The sequence below is a fragment of the Pongo abelii genome, chromosome 6 (assembly GCF_028885655.2).
Source record: "Pongo abelii isolate AG06213 chromosome 6, NHGRI_mPonAbe1-v2.0_pri, whole genome shotgun sequence".
NCBI classification, from domain to species: Eukaryota; Metazoa; Chordata; class Mammalia; order Primates; family Hominidae; genus Pongo; species Pongo abelii.
Window position 1 is genome coordinate 122091071 of NC_071991.2, and position 18403 is coordinate 122109473.

General features: G+C 37.7%; 1 long non-coding RNA gene across 1 annotated transcript; it reads right to left on the reverse strand.

The window, feature by feature from the left end:
• Positions 1–2200: 2200 nt before the first annotated feature.
• Positions 2201–15772, reverse strand: LINC03043 (long intergenic non-protein coding RNA 3043). Its single transcript, XR_008527222.1, has 4 exons — positions 15506–15772; positions 12769–12825; positions 6931–7004; positions 2201–2470 (listed from the first exon to the last, which is right to left on the reverse strand). It is a non-coding gene; the product is annotated as a long intergenic non-protein coding RNA 3043 (long non-coding RNA).
• Positions 15773–18403: the final 2631 nt, after the last annotated feature.

The window sequence follows — 18403 nt, forward strand, 5'->3', positions numbered from 1 at the left end:
ATAAATATTTTTCACATTCACATGATTTCCATATTAGTGATTCACATTCTTTACATTGTTCATACAAAAAAAATCTCTCTTTTGTACAGAGGGTTTATGCAACTGAAGGAAATCTGGAAACTCTAGCTATAGGTCCAACACTGGTACTAATATTCATGAGTTATAACAAGAATAACTCATTATAAGGGCATACTGTCCTATTTTTATGTGATATATGCAGTATTAGCTAAAAACATGGACTCTGTTTAAAAACTATTGTGTTGTAAGTGGTCCTTGCATAAGAGAGCATTATGGAAATAGAATGATTAAATATTTATAGTGATTTTCCAGGTGGTGCATTGTGTGTGTGTGTATGTATGTGTTTTATTTTCAATTTCTTATAATAAACATGTTATTCTTAAAATAAGCGACATGTAAATTTTAAAAGAATACTGTTCAGTTAGAATTAACCAAACTATTGGATTCATTAATCCTCTTCCTTCCACCCAGAACACATGGACTGCCAAAGGGCTGCCCAGTCACTGACAGGCTACTCCATAGGAGACTCAGGCATTTCTGCTTCCAACCCTCTCCTTGAGTGGTGTTGCTTATCAGAGTTAAAATCAGTTGTGTCTGCTTCTTTACCTGTGAAAGTCACTTGTACTTGTCTTGATAATTATGCAAATTAATTAACATTATATTAAAAAGTGATGAGATGTGATTATGAAAATAGTCATTTCTTTAAACGTTTCAGAAAGATTTGATTTTTAAAATGTTAAGTTAGATGTAAGAAAACTATAAAATGTTATGATAAAAAGTTAAAAATGCTTATGCTTTTAGATTGCTTTATTAAGTGTTAAGTTCTTAACTTGAGTGAAACTCAAACTGGAAATGTAAATGATATGTTATAGGTGTGTGGTTTATGCAAAAAAGAAGGTAAGGACCTTCATTCAGGAAATAGAACTCATGTTATTGGCCTCATCCCAAAAGCTTGGTGAATAAATGAACATTTATATATTTTAGATTAAAATAAGTATTTAAGGTATATATTAACTTTTCAATGATTCCTTACTTTCACTGCTGTTTAATTCTGTAACCAAATGCAGATTCTAATCGAGTTAGATAAGAGAAGTCCAATTATAACTATTCATTTACAAGCCCCAGTGTTAATCATCCTGTGGCCCCTTTCCTATTATCTCTTATACTTGAATTTCAAACCGTTTCCTGCCAAATATTTATTTTACAATCAACCGTACATAGATACCCTTTGAACTTAAAACCTGAAAGAAAACGGTCTGAAAACAATTATCTTAGAAGTTCCCATAACAAATCAGCCTTTAATCCTGACTATTATTCTAGGCACTCTTATTTGTATAGGGAATTCCTTTTTTGGTCCAGTCTATACATTCACCCAGGTTTGTGGCCCCATGCAGAGTCTAGGATTATTACTCTGGTTTATAGCTTTAGAAAATTTTATAAAACAACAACAACACAACGTCTTCACCAAATTATGTAAAGTGTTACTATTTCCCATAACGGTTTGTGGGGAAAAAAGTATACATACATATAACTATTTTAGCACTTACTAATTTAGCAAATATTTACCTGCTATCTGTTATGCAAAAAACAGTGAGGTGTACTTGCATATTTACAAAAATAGAGCTATTCTATAAGGAAGCTTGATATGTCTATTGTCCTAGCTCTAGGAAAGATTTCTTTTGATGATTTTATTTTTATTTTTATTATTATTTTTTTTTTTTGAGACGGAGTCTCTCTCTGTTACCTAGGCTGGAGTGCAGTGGCACAATCTTGGCTCACTGCAACCTCTGCCTCCCAGGTTCAAGCGATTCTCCTGCCTCAGCCTCCCAAGTAGCTGGGATTACAGGTACATGCTGCCACGCCCGGCTAATTTTTTGTATTTTAATAGAGACAGGGTCTCACCATGTTGCTCACATTGGTTTCGAACTTTTGAGCTCAGGCAATCCACCTGCCTCAGCCTCCCAAAGTGCTGGGATTACAGGCGTGAGCCACCACGCCCGGCTCTTTTGATGATTTTAAACCAATATGTATGAAATAGGCTATGTAAAAAGGGAAGTGAACTCTAATGGTACAGCTTAGAAAAATCCTCAGATAAAAGCATTTTTCCCAGAAAAACGAAAGCAAATTATTTAATTTTTAAAAGATGGCCAAGAAAGACAAAAAGAAAATCAAAATGCTAAGGGAAATTCTCAGTATTTAGGTTAAAGGTTATTTTAATCTACAGTTAATATCTCAAAAATTCTTCATGATTTTCTACTAAAGTTGGTACATTGAAACAATGCCTGACATATTTTCTCACTATATGTCTTTAACAATGCATGTTGCTAATGACAGCATTTGCTCATGAGCCTTCCCTGCAAGAGAGATAAAGCCCCTGGGGTGGAGAATTTTCTACAACAGCAGACCTGCCATAGCTGATCTGTCAGGGTGAGTCAGACAGGCATTCTGCTCCCTAAGGATGACAAGAAAACAAATAAAAATAAAAGAAAATGCAAACATTTTCATAAAATGCATTTAGCAAATTAGTAGCTGCCCTAAGGAATTCAAAGCAAGGGCAGAAACTATTAGCACTTCATTCACAAAAATCTTTTGATTTTAATATTTCAAACAAATAAATTAAACCATGTATTATGTCTTCTGATAGTTCAACTGCACAAATATATATTGTGGAAACTTGGCCAACATTACAATGATTTCATTCACACACAGCTCATGCTCATTTTTCATTTTTTTGATACAAATATTTGTCAATCTCTACTACTGCAAGGCACAGTGCTAGGCACTGGGGAATGCAATGATGAGCAGAAACCAACAAGGACTGTATCTCTATCCTGCGGAGCCCACACAGTTTAATGAGGATGGGGAGGCAGGCATACTAATTAAAAGTTCCTATAAGCACATGAGGAATTGCAGTGGGCACAGATTTGAAGGAGAGATATGTGGTGCCTAGAATCTATGATTGGAGTATTTTAACTAAACCAGAAATTGAAAACAACTTATATAAAGAAGTTCTGAAGGACCCTTAGATATTAACTAAGCAGGGAGGGGAAAAGTTATTGTGAGCAGAGGAAACACCCATGTCCTAAGGCATGGTGGCAGGAAAGGGTATGATCAGTTGAGGGGGCTGAAAAGAGGCCATTGTGGCTAACACAGAGAGTGCCAAGGCACTGTGGCATGAATGGGGCTGAAGACATGGGGGATCCGCATCCTAAAGGGCCTCAGAGGCATGATACAGAGTCTGTCTCTACCCTGAGAGAGAAATAAAGTCAATGAAGCATTTAAAGGGCATGTTTCTGCATGTGTGTCTGCTTGTGGGGGTGTCATGCTGTTTGAGAGACATGACATGATCAGATTTGTTTTTATTCTTTATTAAATCGTCTCTTAATTTTACCAACAGACAGCTATCCTGTTAACAGTTTCTGCACATGGTAAGAGTACTGGAATTGAATATAAAGTGGTTTTACATCTAGACTGTGGAAAGTACAAATAAGTCTACATAAAAAAACACTCACAAGTTTTGCATTTTTTTAATGTAACACAACACAACTGAATGGCTTTTTAAAATGTACAATTTGTATTCAGAGATAGTATAGTTTGCTATTCTTAACATGAAGAGAATCAAGGAAAACCGCCTTCCTATTAAAACCAATTAAATATTTGAATCACCTTTAAGCATGTATATTACACTCTTGTTCCTGATCAATATAATGAGTAAAATATTCTGTACCCGCCAGTATTAGTTACATGCAAAGAAGAATAGTCCCCCCCTTTATTCCCAGGAACTTAGGAATAGTAAATGCACAAGAGGTTAGAAATATAAAAATTCTGAATATATTCTGGGTGTAGCATGCTGAATAACGCACTGAATAATAACATATAGAATGACAATAACAATAACTTGCTGTTATGAGTGACTTTAGTAATAAAAAGAAATCAACTCATAGAATATTATCATTTCAAGTCAATCTGGTAATATAGTAATATATCTATAGAATTAGGGACAAAATTATACATGTCATAACATTCCGGTTTTTAACTGATTGAGTGCATGTTATGTGCTAGGTGTTCCCAACATTTCATATTATCTTTGTGAGCTAGTTGTTTGCAGGAAGGGAACTCACAGAGCTTGAAGCCCAGACCTGCTGAAGCCTGAGTGTGAGTAATAGAACCTCACTTCATCCCACCTCTATGTAAACACTCGAGAAGGTGCTAATTTTGTTTTGCAGTAGTTATTTGCACCTAGTGAGGAAGCAGGCATGTAGCCAGAATTTCCAGAACAGCCTAGCTGATACCATGAGAAAAAAAAAAAACTAGAGAAAGGCAAAGGAAGCTTCTCCTACCTGATGGTGTTCTTACTCCATTTAGGCAGTATCATCTGAAGCTACGTAATTTCACTGCAATGCTGAGGTCATATGAGAAGTCACAACTGCCTCTGAAACTTCACTGTGCTAACTCCTGTTTTACGTGTCTGTTCTCTGTTTTTTCTGCCTCTCTAAGTTTCCTAACCATTTGCCATTAAAATCTTATATCTTTCTGTTGACTGCATTCCCATCCCATTGTGACAATATAGAAAGTATTACACTCATTTTATAAAAAAAGACACTGAAGCCCTAAGCGTAACAGTCACTCATCCAAATTAACCAGCAATAATATTGAGGTTCTAATAAACACAACTGTGCCCTTTGCATATGAAACTGTTAGGAAAGGGTAAGAAGGCTGAAGACACACTTACAGCGTGAAGAGAAACAAAAACCAATTCTATAAATGTGTAATCTTGACACTGTGTGGAGAAAATTTAGATTGTTTCTTTTGATGTTACACAAGAAAATCACATATGATAATATGAATATGTTTATTTTACCATCAAATAAGCTCTATGAATACAGGAAATGTGTCCATTTCATTCACCTATTTAAGGCCAGCGTCTAGCAGAGTCCTGTGTGTCATTGCCACTTAATACTTAAATTTTTAAATTTTCAAATGCATATTGATTTAAATTATTTCATTACTTCATTAAGGTGAAAAAAATGTGGTTTAGTTATTTGAGGAATATAAGTGATGTTTCTGTGAGGGTGTTTTGGATGAGACTGAAATCTAAATTGGTGGACTTTGATCAAAGCAGATTGCCCTCTGTGGGTGGGCCCCATCCAATCAGTTGAAGGTCTAAATAGAACAAAAGACTGCCCTTCCCAAGCAAGAGAGGATTCTGTCAGCAGACTGCCTTTAGATTTCAACTGCAATACCAGCTCTTCTCTAGACCTCCTGCCTGTTGGCCACCCGCTGCAGGTTTTGAACTTGCCAGCCTCTATAATTTAGTGAGCCAATTTTTCAAAGTAAATTTCTCTCTCTTTCTACACACACATGCACACACACACACACACACACACACACACATACACAGCCTATTGGTTCTGTTTCTCTGGAGAACCCTGACATAATATAATTAGTATTAGCATAACTTTTTAAGGATATGGGTATTTCAGTGTAAACAATCTTAAATGATATACAGACTATTAAGATGAGGTGGAAAGAACATGAAGTAGAAACATCACAGGGCCAAGTCTAAGATTTCTCTATTTATTTATTCATTCACTTCTTTATTCATTATATACTTTCTGAGCATCTATGATAACCCCAGACACTGTTCCAGGAGCTGAGGGTACAGTGGAGAAGGAGGTTGACCAGCTCCTTCCTCTTATGCTTGTTTAAAACTAGTGGAATAGATGAGCAATATATAAGTCAACAATTATATTAGTCAGAGTTCTCTAGAGAGACAGAACTAATAGGATATATGTATATATGAAGAGGAGTTTATTAAGGAATATTTACTCACACAATCACAAGGTAAAGTCCCACAATAGGCCCTCTGCAAGCTGAGGAGCAAGGACGCCAGTCCGAGTCCCAAAACCTCAAAAATAGGCTAGCTGACAGTGCAGCCTTCAGTCTGAGGCCAAAGGCCCAAGAGCCCCTGGCAAACCACTGGTGTAAGTCCAAGAGTCCAAAAGCTAAAGAACTTGAAGTCTAATGTTCAAGGGCAGGAAGCATCCAGCACAGGAGAAAGATGAAGGCTGGAAGACACAGCAAGTCAAGTCCTTTCAACTTCTGCCTGCTTTATTCTAGCCGTGCTGGCAGCTGATTAGCTGGTGCCCTTCCAGTTTGAGGGTGGGTCGGCCTCTCCTAGTCCACTAACTCAAATGTTAATCTCCTTTGGCAGCACACTCACAGACACACCCAGGATCAATACTTTGCATCCTTCAATCCAGTCAGGTTGATACTCAATATTAACCATCACAAGTAAACAGACAAGTTACTTTCAGAAGGTAAAGAAGAAATAAAACAGGCAGATATGATACAGAATTATTTAGATTGGGTAATCAAGGAAGGCTTCTCCAAAGAGATGACTTTTGAGTAGAAAGATGACTAGAAATAAGAAGCCAACCATGCCAAGATCTGGAGTCAGAGCATTTCAGGCAAAGGAAACAGCAAGTACTAAGGCCTAGAGGCAGGAGAGTATTTGCCCAGAGTACTTGAGACAAATTCCTTGGCCTCTCTGAGCCATGGTTCCTCATTTGTAAATTAATGGTGATGAGACATACTTAAAGAGTTGTTGTCAGAATGAGATAATATTTATAAGGTCTGAAGCACAACTATGGCATATAACAGAAACTTGAGAAATGGTCATTATTAAGGGAGTGTAGTAGAAAGGTATAATTTAAATTGGGAGTAGGGGAGCATACAGAAATGACTTTCAAGGAAATTTGAACTAAACTCTGAAGGATGAACCAGAGGAACCAGAGACTGTCAGATGGTGAAGGAGGAGAATATTCTAAGCAACATTAACAACACACATGTACATCATGCATGCACACACATGTGTGGTCATGCACACACACACATCACACTTATCCTTACTTCACTGTGGTTTTGTTGCTGGTGAGCAGGTACAGATTCTTGACTTCACCACACAAAAGAACTTGAGAGCGAGCCTAAAGTAAGAGTAAGCAAAGTTTAGTTATTGCAAAGCAAAAGTGCATTCTGAGAGGCAGAGCAAGCTACTCAGAGGCAGACAGCAGCTAGTGCCTCAAAGGAATTCCTTTTATGGGAGCTGTACATACATTTTCATAAAATACGACCCGGGAGGGTCAAATATGCAAAGGCAGACCTGCAGCTGGAGCATGCGCTTAGCTGTAACACACATCCGCATGTATCATGCCCTAACACAAATCATGTGTATCATTAGCATATAAAATCTCCACCTAGGGGTGCTTTTTTTAATTATTAAAATAAGGAAAAATTTACTAAAAGCTAAACCTTGATTCTAGCTGCATATGCAGGACACCAGAGAAGTCCCTGGCCACCTCCTTTCCTTTCTCCTCCCCCTTCCCTTCCCCCAAGGTGGGAATTTGTACCTAATAGCTTCTTGGGCTTTTGGTGCTGATTGGTTGGAGAATGGGGAAATTCCATCAGGAATAAGAAACTTGTTCTCTTTCCCAGGCCACACTGGATGTCAGGAACTTGTAACCATCTGGTTGGTGGTCTGCTGGTACCCTGTAGGACTGCTTACCTTGCAAAAGAGGTGCTGATGCACATGAGGATGCAAGGGATGTAGGGCTGTCTGTGGAGGGGCCCGTGGGGCTTCACACAAGGGGACAAGTCAGTATGGCCCCGATATGATTTGGCTCTGTGGCCCCAACCAAATCTCATCTTGAATTATAATCCCCACATATCAGAGGAGGGGCCTGGTGGGAGGTGATTGAATCATGGGAACCGATTTCCCCCTTGCTGTTCTCATGATAGTGAGTGAGTTCTCATGAGATCCTGTTGTTTAAAAGTGTGTGGCACTTCCCCTTTCTCTCTTTCTCTCCTGCTCCTCCATGATAAGACCTACTTGCTTCCCCTTTGCCTTCCACCATGATTGTAAGTTTCCTGAGGCCTCCCAGCCAGGCTTCCTGGACAGCCTGCAGAACTATGAGTCAATAAACCTCTTTTCTTCATCAATTACCCAGTCTCAGGTAGTTCTTTATAGCTGTGTGAAAATGAACTAATACAGCTCCCTAATCTTACTTATCCTGCCTCAGTTTGACTGTTGTTTTTAAATTAAAATCACCCTACTTTGAAATTAGAAAAAAACCACAAAATTTTATTAATTTACATACCAAATCTTTTAAAACTCATAGGTCTACTTTATATTGCTCGCAATGCAGGAAGAAAAAAGGAAAAAGGGAAAGTGAGAGAGAAAAATATAGAATATGAATGGCAGAGAGAAAAAGCCAAGAAACACACGGAGAACAATGATAGAGGAAGTAAGTGAATCAAGAGGCATTGAAGAAGGAAGAAGAGTGTTGACTTAGGGAGAGATGGAGATGACGGTAGAGGGAAGAAGTGGCCAAAAACATAGAGGAGGAGGAAGCCGCAAAAGACACATCCCTGGACTCAGGAAATAAATCACCCAGTTGTCTGGAGCTGAGCAGACCAGGCAAAATGGCAGCATGCTAACCTTGAAAACATTCTGGAAAAAATTGCTTAATAAAATATATATATTAGTTTCTGAAAAAATTATCTTTGACATTCTGACTGAAGGAATTCATGTTCCTCATTCAATATGGAAATAAAACAAAATGTATTTCCATGTGACAGAAATATTTCTCACATAACAATTTTCTTCCTTTTAATTCAAGAAACCAGGAAGGAACTTTGCCATGAGAAAAATGGAAGAGAATTTTTACTGGCCTATCACTCATAAACTATTTTTCTTCCCCATTTCTTATCCTTTACTTTCTATTTCACCACACTGCCTTATCTGGTCATGTGTGTATGTATCTCTATCTATCTATCTATCTAATATATGCTTTCATTTTTCTTACTTTTCCCTCAAAACATACATGCCCTCTTCAATTATTTTGTGAATGTTAGAAATCTATTAAAACATACCATCATTGGCTGGGCGCGATGGCTCCCGCCTGTAATCCCAGCACTTTGGGAGGTCGAGGCGGGCAGATCACGAGGTCAGGAGATCGAGACCATCCTGGCTAACACGGTAAAACTCTGTCTCTACTAAACATATAAAAAATTAGCTGGGCATGGTGGCACGTGCCTGTAGCCCCAGTTGCTCAGGAGGCTGAGGCACGAGCATCGTTTTAACCAGGGAGGTGGAGGCTGCAGTGAGCTGAGATCATGCCACTGCACTCCAGCCTAGGTGACAGAGCGAGACTTCATCTCAAAAAAAAAAATCAAACAACAATAAAAAAAATTATTATTTCAACATGATAACATATGTTTACTGATTATATTTTTATTTATTCCTGAGAAAAATTAATGTGAACTGTTCATTTTATCACAACTCAATATCAACCCTGATTTTATTTTTAGCTCATTGCTGAAACTAAGAAATGTCCATTGACTTTCTGAAAGCAATAGCATAATGCTTCTACTTTTGTCATTAATGACAGTGATTGTGATAGATGAGCACCTCAAAGTTTCTGTGCGTAAACATAGAACTAACTCAGAAAATTGTTCTTTAAAAAAATATACCCACCTGTTATTAATATAGTCACTACGTAGTTACTCAGTCTTAAGACGGAGGAGTATGCAACCTCACTAACTATAATTGTTTACTAAAATAAATATTTCCATGCTATCCATAATGCTTTTAGTAAAAAAGGGAGGCTCATAACAATTGTAGTGCAAATTAAATCTGAATTTAAAAAACGCATAATTCTAATTGTTGAATTCCAGAAATAAATAGCCCAAATCATTCTTTTTTTTTTTTTTTTTTGTATTTTAGAACTCACGAGAGATATGTGCAGGAAGGGATCCAGAATCCAAAGTAAAGGTCCACCACATATTCACAGCTGTGGCATCTTCCACCTCCTAGAACCTTACCCAGGAGTAAAGGCTTTCCTAACTCAGCAGCCTTAATGACTTGCCCAGAGGAAGCTGGTCCAAAAGGCGCTCTCCAGGTTAGGGTAGTTTGTCCGTAAGCAGACTTCAGATTGTAGGCTGAGTGAATTTGGACGAGCTTACTAAATGGAAAGCCTTCCTTTTTTTTTTTTTTTTTTTGAAGTTCTGAGTGGATGCTGTAACTTTAGTCTTCCTCCAAAACTATTTGGAATCTCTGAAAACCTTCATAAACTCAAGAAAGGACCTAACTATGTTTCTCATGGTCTCCAAACATAGCATTGCCAAGATGCTGCTTGAACTTGTAGGGTGTTTTCTCTGACTGGGCTGCCTTCTGGCACCTGATTTTTTTCTGCAAGATTAGTCCAGAATACTGTGGGGAAGAGCTCCCTCTCCTGCCTCGCAGAAGGTAATGCTACTGGATCAGATTGCCTGAGTAGGCTAACTGCTTCCAGAAGCCAAACTGTTTAATCTGATCACGTGAAGTTTGCACTTTAGTTTGGATAGATTTTTTTCTATATTTATAGTCCTTGATTTGTAATTCCAAGTTTTATATATAAACAAATGCATAATTAAAACATCCATTCTAGATTGCTTGTATAAACAAAATGTATAATTTGCACATTGACTACAGATTTTCTTCAGAAAAACAACAATTACTTCGTATGTGCTTTTGGAACTAATAGAAATCTGTTCAGCTGTGATTTATATGCACTTCCAAAGTGAGATTGCTACAGGGGAAATTGTGGCAGTTAATCAACATGCAAATGACATGTTTATATATGACTTAAAATGAATTTTGACAGAAGTATGAATGCCAAATTTAAATCTTTAGCCTCGCAATGAAAATTACACAAACCACAGAAAGATCTGACTTACCTATAGAAATACTGAAGTTAAGAGTTTTAATTAATGCTTGCCAGATTAATACTTTTCACTTGTTGATAACAGGTCAAATATGAAATAGAAAAATTCAAAATGCTAGAAGTAAAAAAACACTTTTTTACTCAAAACCTTTCCTGTCACCTTCATCTGCAACATGTTATATTACTCATTCTAGTATATAGTTTTTAGGCATGTCTTCAGAATTCAAATGAGTATATCTATGATATGGTTTGGCTTTGTGTCCCCACCGAAATCTCATCTTGAATTGTAATCCCATAATCCCTCGGTACTGTGGGAGGGACCCATGGGAGCTAATTGAATCGTGGGAGCGGTTTCCCCCATGCTGTTCTCGTGATAATGAGGGAGCTCTCATGAGATCTGATGGTTTTATAAGCCTCTGACATTTCCCCTCCTGGCACTCATTCTCTCTCCTGCCACCCTCTGAAGAGATGCCTTCTGCCATGATTGTAGGTTTCCGGAGGCCTCCCTAGCCATGCAAAACTGTCAGTCAATTTCTTTTCCTAATAAATTACCCAGTCTCAGGTATTTCTTCAGAGCAGCGTGAGAACAGTCTAATACAATCTAAGTGGCCATACTGACAGAATTATTTTTCTCTGTTTATAAATATTTGAAGAAGTACTACAGTTTCTGAATCTCAAACATGAAAGTTCTTTTCACATTTATTAGGAACTTTACAAGGTTTTAAATAAAAGAAAGGAGTTGTTATGAAAAAGAATGAGATGAAAACAGAAACAAAAAAGTAATTAAAGCAATTCTCAGTAATGTCCCTCACCTGTGCTTTATTTAATTCTCACACTGAATTGGAAAATCCCCAAATTAATATGAATTAACATTTATTGAGTGTTCCACAAATGTTAGCTACTATTATCTACTAGGCACTGTGCTGATTGCATTACATTCCTTATCCCCTTTAAACTTCAAGACTTCAAGGAAATTTAAGCAAATTGAGGCCAAAAGAGTTAAATAACTTGACCAAACTCACACTGCCAGGAAGTGGTGGAGCTGTATTTTCAGCCAAGGTCTGGCTCCAGACCCCATGGTATTAACTGCTACCCCGTACATTTCAGACTAAATGATTTATTAATAACTATGATTTCTCTGACACTGCTTTGATATTTCTTTTTCTTTTTCTTTTTTTAGACGGAGTCTCGCTCTGTCGCCCAGGCTGGAGTGCAGTGGCGCGATCTCGGCTCACTGCAAGCTCCGCCTCCCAGGTTCACGCCATTCTTCTGCCTCAACCTCCCGAGTAGCTGGAACTAAAGGCGCCCGCCACTACGCCCGGATAATTTTTTTTGTATTTTTAGTAGAGACGGGGTTTCACCGTGTTAGCCAGGATGGTCTCGATCTCCCGACCTCGTGATCCGCCCATCTCGGCCTCCCAAAGTGCTGGGATTACAGGCGTGAGCAACCGCGCCCGGCCGCTTTGCCATTTCTTGAGTACACTACTGGTTAATGAATTTTGTGTGGAACTGAAGTTAAGAGTTAACAGAGCCGGGATAGCATATAAAATGCCAACAAGAAAAGAGCCCCAAAAGGAGAAATACTAGCTTTTGATGTGAGAGACAACAGAGAGTCAAAAGAGGATAAGTAGAATGAAGACAAGTGAATTTAGTCAGATCTGGGCAGAGATTAACTTAAATGACAAGGCTTCAGTATAGAGAATGGGATGGGTGTAAGAAAATTCTATATATATACATATGTATATGTATGTATATAATGTAGTTGTGAGGTGGAGAAGAAAAAAATAGTAATCAAAAAGGTGAAGGTGGAAAGAAGGAAAAGAGAAGAAAAAAGAGAGTAAAATGTATTTAGAATTTTCCACGGGATTAGCATTTTTATGTCACTGCATGTAATTTTCATATTAACTGCCAAGCATATAATAACTTAGAATACTTTTTCTCATTTTTAAAGATGAAAGTACTAAACAACATTTTGGAGAAGACTTACCTGATAGAATTTGAAGAGCCAAGACTTGAACTCACATCCTTTGATTCCAATGATGCCCTGTGGGTTTAAGCATAAGAGGGAGGGAACTATAGAGAGATATCCTAGATGATTTTGAATAGATATCATTTGGTTGCTATATTGAAAATATTTTGGATATTACTTATGGTTATGATACATATTTATTAAACAAAATGAAAAAAACATTTTCTAAAGTTTCCTCCTGTTTGTTGCATTCATTTTAAGACAAAAATATTTATACTTTTCTTGTTGTGAATTGGAATGCATTTTTATAATTCTGAAAATGAACTTTTTCATTTCTGTGTATACCATCGTAGAAAGGGAGAATTATGCTTGAAACAGAGTCTGTCAGGCATTGGTATAGATCCCTTTCTGCATCATTTGGGTCCAAAGGAAGAGGAAAAGGGATAAATCATGACCAGCTAAGAGATCCAATAAATTGGAGGAAATTAGGAGGTGCACACTTTTTGTTTGGAGATACAATTTTCTTTGTTTTGACTGACAGCCCAAAATTATCTAAGATAGGTGTGTGTGTGTGTGTGTGTGTGTGTGTGTGTGTGTGACCTGAAAACAGTAAGTCAGGAGTATGCACCATGATCATTGTGTCCTGGGCACCAGATAAGGTCCGATCTTCCCAGATGGTGAGCGCCAAGGGTTACATTGAGATCTCCTCTTATTCCCAGATACACTTGCTATGAGGTGGCAGGTTAAGTTTGGTCTTCTTTCGCTCCTCTTTTACTTGCTCTACATGGGGTAGAAATCTCCCAATGTTTGTGGAGAATGACTGTCACTATTTCATATTTAACTGCACTGGTAAAGAGTTTATTTTCCTTTAAAATTGTTTTTATTTTTGTTAAATAACCACTTTGTCATGTTAATGGCAATCTGCATAGAGGGAGTTAGATATGCGCTAATACTGTCATCTTAAATCTAAGTTAGTTTTGAGGGAACCATTATCACACATTTTGAATGAAGTTAACATCATTCAAAACTAACATATGTGGGAAATCCTTTAAGTGATTGTTTTTTGCAAATTTGCAAACCTAGAGTATATCTCAAAATACTCTCAAGTACATAGCCTTGTATTCATGAAAGAATCAGATTTTAAGTGAGGGATTTTATTTTCCTTCAAATAAATGGATTTAATGTTTCTCTTAATTATGTGTCACAAATTGGACTAAAATCTCACAGGGCCTGCCTATACAGGAATCTAAACAATACCAGTTTGTAGAGTCCATGGTAATGTAAGAAAAATATTTTTTTCTTTTAGGTATTTATTCAAATAACATGCCATTCAAGGGATTCATTTTTAAGTCATTTAAATAATTTTAAGGAGGAAGTCAAATCCTATACAAACTAATAAATTATAAGCAAATATTTATGAAAGTTCATTTCACTGCCTATGGGAAGGTCACTCTTCCTCTCTTACTCAATTTGTTGTATACTACTAAGAAAGAAACACTGAAGTTCCCTGTGGATGGATAATCAGTATATGCCCACAAAGACTGGAAATCATGTTGTTTGGAGACATACATCTACAGCCTCACAACTAATCCAAAAGTCACAGACACACATTTGTTGATTGCACTTCCTTCCCTTTCTCAAGATTTCCATTTCTCATCTCTCCTTTGAACCCATTTTCTTCTTTTCTGTTCCTCATCTCCACATGTTTCTTTGGTCTATTTAGTTTTTTCTTCAGGTAATCTCTCAGTTTTTCAAGCATCTTTATTGTGTATTTTTCTGTTAGTCTCTCTTCCCTTTTACATAATCTGACATTCATTCTTTCTCTTTTTTGCCTGTTATATTATCTGCCATTTCTATCTCTTATTAAATCAAACTAAATATGGCCTGAGAAGGACTCCATACTTGATATTTGCATCCTTGTGGATGAATTGCAACCTAACTGAATAGGTAGACAAGATTGAAAACTTAAGAGTATGCCCTGTAATAATCACTGAGTCTTGGCCAATCCCAGCAGCCATATTTCAACCAGTTATACACTGCCGAGCATTCAAACTGTGTTCAATAAGGCAAATGCCAAGCCGTAACCAATCCAGCTGTTTCTGTACCTCACTTTAGATTTCTGTACCTCATTTTACCTTTTTTGCCTATAAATTTGTTCCGGCCTTGAGGGACCCCTGGAGTCTCTCTGAATCTGCAGTGATTCTGGGGGCTTCTTGATTCATGAATCGTTCATTGCTCAATTAAACTCCTTTACATTGAATGTGGCTGAAGTTTTTCTTTTAATACTCCTATCCTTATTGTCCCCATTCTCTCCTTTATAATTTCAACCACCCACTTTATCCCTCTCCTCTTTCCCCCAAGGATAAAGCACTCCCGTAATTCCACTTTACCTCCCATGATAAGTATATTCCACTGTTGTTCTTTTCTTTGTTTGTTTTTGGTTTTGCTTTGGCAATTCTCTTTCTTTCCCAAGGAATAGAAAACATTTAATTCAGAAACAACATTCAAATTATCATTTGCTCTAGTAAGTATGATTGGCATTTGTTAACTTTAAATAAAAGGATATTTTAACCATATAAATGCATTTTATATATATATATATATGTATTCTAGAGCAGAGCTCTCAGTCTTGTTGCTGATGAGAAGCATTTTGTTCTCCATTATACAATGTACTCTTTCTCTGAGACACACATCATGCTTCCTTGACACAAGCCAGCCTTCTCTTTATCGCCATTGTCTTAGTTTCTGATCATACCTCCATGTTTGTCAAAGAGTAGATTTCTGCTTCATCCTGCATGATTTCAGGAGCCTTGGTACAAACCCTCTCTGCTCCCATTACTTCCAGTGACTTTCACCATCACTCTCAGGAAGCCCTCTCTCAGAAGCAGATTTCCGCCTGCTTCACTTCAGCGTCTCTCAAGTTGGATACCCAGCATGGTCCTCCTACTGAAACAAGAGTGCCAGCTTTACCAACAGAAAATCTTTTTACATGCCTAGCTGATTTGGCTCAAAATTGAGGAGCAGAGAGCCCAACTCTGAAGTGAAAGCAGAAACTCTGAAGTGAAAGCAGAAACACTGGGCAGTAAATGACAAAATTAGCTTTGCTCTCAGTGGTTTCTGACAACCCCATGGCAGGACTGGGGTGGAAGGAGGAAGGAGATAAAGCCTAAAACCTTAATACAGCTTGGACCCCGGAGTACTAAGCCATCGGAGCAAAGGTGAATGAGAAGTAAATCCTCTCCTTTAGAAAGGGATCAAAAAGAAATATGTCTGTCCAGAACTTGGTGCCTCCTTAGAGAATTTATAACCATTAGCAAGCTTTCTCGTGAGTCTTTAGTTCAAATTTTCACCATTTTTCTTGTCTGAAGAAAGTTTGAGGGGAAATTTTAAGTTAAGTTAGTCCTGGCTTTAGTTTTCTAAAAATAGAACTTCAAGATATTGAAAAGATAAACCTTAAAATGAAGAAACCCAGAGAAAGGATTATACAGTAGATTTGTATAGCTGAAAAGAGAATGATTGAATCTGCAGGTAAAAAAATTATCCAGAATGTGAAAGCACAAGTAGGAAAAGTAAATGACGGAGTAAAAGAAATATGCAGCTATTCAAAGTTCCAGAAAGAATAGCAGAGACATTGGAAGAGATGGTGGCTAAAGCTTTTCCAGAACTGTTAAGGGACATCGGTATTTAAATTCAGGAAGCTCAATGAATCCCAAGCTGAAAACAATTAATTAACACCTAAAACCATTACAAGGAAATTGCAGGGGCCCCTAAGGGCAAAGAAATTATAAGCTATAATTTTTTGCTGTCAATGATGTCACTGTCTGCAGTCGGGTAGAAGACCCTGAATTTCCCATTTTACAGCATTTATTTTTGGAATGAGAGGCCCTCATGACTATTGTGTCTGTAAATCCTGGTTTGCCTCTCCATCCCACTTTCATTTCCCCATACCACTCGTTAATAGAAAGACTAACTCCTGCAAACCTATAATTTCACTCTGGCTCCAGTGAAGTCCTGAAAATCCAGAATCTCAAATACAGCAGTCTATCTAAAACAGGGTGGAAACTCAACATCTCTCCTTCCCAACGCTGCTCTTTGTGATCCTCTAACTTTACTTTTCAATCTTTGGTGCTTGTCTATGTCCATTGCATATTTAGCTGACCTCTCAGTACATGCCTCGTTTTTGTTTCTCTTTTGGACCCAAAGGATCATCATTTCTATGAAGCAAAAACGAGACACAAAACTGTACAGGTAGAATGACATTTACCTCCACTCAGCACATACAAACACACACACACACACACAGGCACACACACTTGCACACATTTCCAAAGGGCTGTTAATGTTAGGATAGGAGAAACCACTGGTAGGACATCAGAAGAACTGGAATTTAAAGGAATAATAAAGTGATGAATCAGCAGAGGTTAACTCAGGTAAAGAGATGTCAAAGATGTAACTTGGGTAAGAGCAACTACTCTACTAATGAGCTTCCATCTGGGAGATGTCAGAAGAATGTCACTGAAGGAAATTTTTCTGTTTCTTCTGAGTAACAGACAAGTTCTTTTAGTATGATATCATTTAGTCTATACAAACTTCTATTCCTTCTTAACTCTCTCATGAATTGACCTCCTGGTAATTCTCATTCACTGAAAGCTTGAGGATCTGATTTGCAGTTTTCATCTCTGCCTCAATCTTCATTTTACAATTCAAAAAAAGTGGAAATCTCGTGCAGCACTACATCTACCGTTTCCTTGGCTTTCTGTCTGCAGTGATCTTAATGATCTTCACCTCCGTTCCACTTTCGTTACAGACACTCAATAACATACCCTTCATCACCTGCTATTTCTCCACCTCTGAAATCTTAACCTGAAAGTTCACTATTTGAGTACAAATTCTCACTCTTCCAGCTCTTGCATTCTGTTACTTCCATTAAACATTAATTTTTACTCCACAGCGATCTCAGTTCTTTTGAATCCACTTCTATGAAATTATTTTGATATTCACATCCTTTATAACTCAGTTTAGACCTCAGTGATTCTTCTTCCAGGTCCTACAATCATACCTCTTAAATATTCCAGGAATCTCCACTCTTCTCTCTATTTCCATTATCACCAACCCAGTTTAGGTCACCATTATCTCTCACAGAGATTACTCAGCAATATCCTCATTGGCCTTCCTGACCCTAGTGCTTCCAAACTCCCTTTCCAACTCATTCTCTGCACTGCAATGAGAATTATCTTTCTATAATGCAAATATGGCCATTCCCACTTTGAAAGCACTTTAATGACTTCTAGTTGCTTCTGGAATAAACTACATATTCCTAAATATCACTTACACGTTTTTCATGATCTGGGACCTGCTTTCCTCACAAGCCTCTCTTTTAACCTTCTCATTCTATCTCACCCCATATTTCAATAACCTGAGATATGTCGGGTTTACTGAATTTTCCATGCCCATTCCCACCTCTAGGCTTTTGCAAATGTTTGTTCCTCTTCCTGAAGCAGGATACTGTACTTCATCCTCTTCCTGTGTTACTCTCCCAATCCTAATCTTTCCTTAAGTCTTGCCTTAAGAGAACCCATCTCTCAGGAAGCTTTCCTTCTGCTCTGAGTTACACAGCCTTCCCCATGTACCTGTACTTCCCCATCACAATACT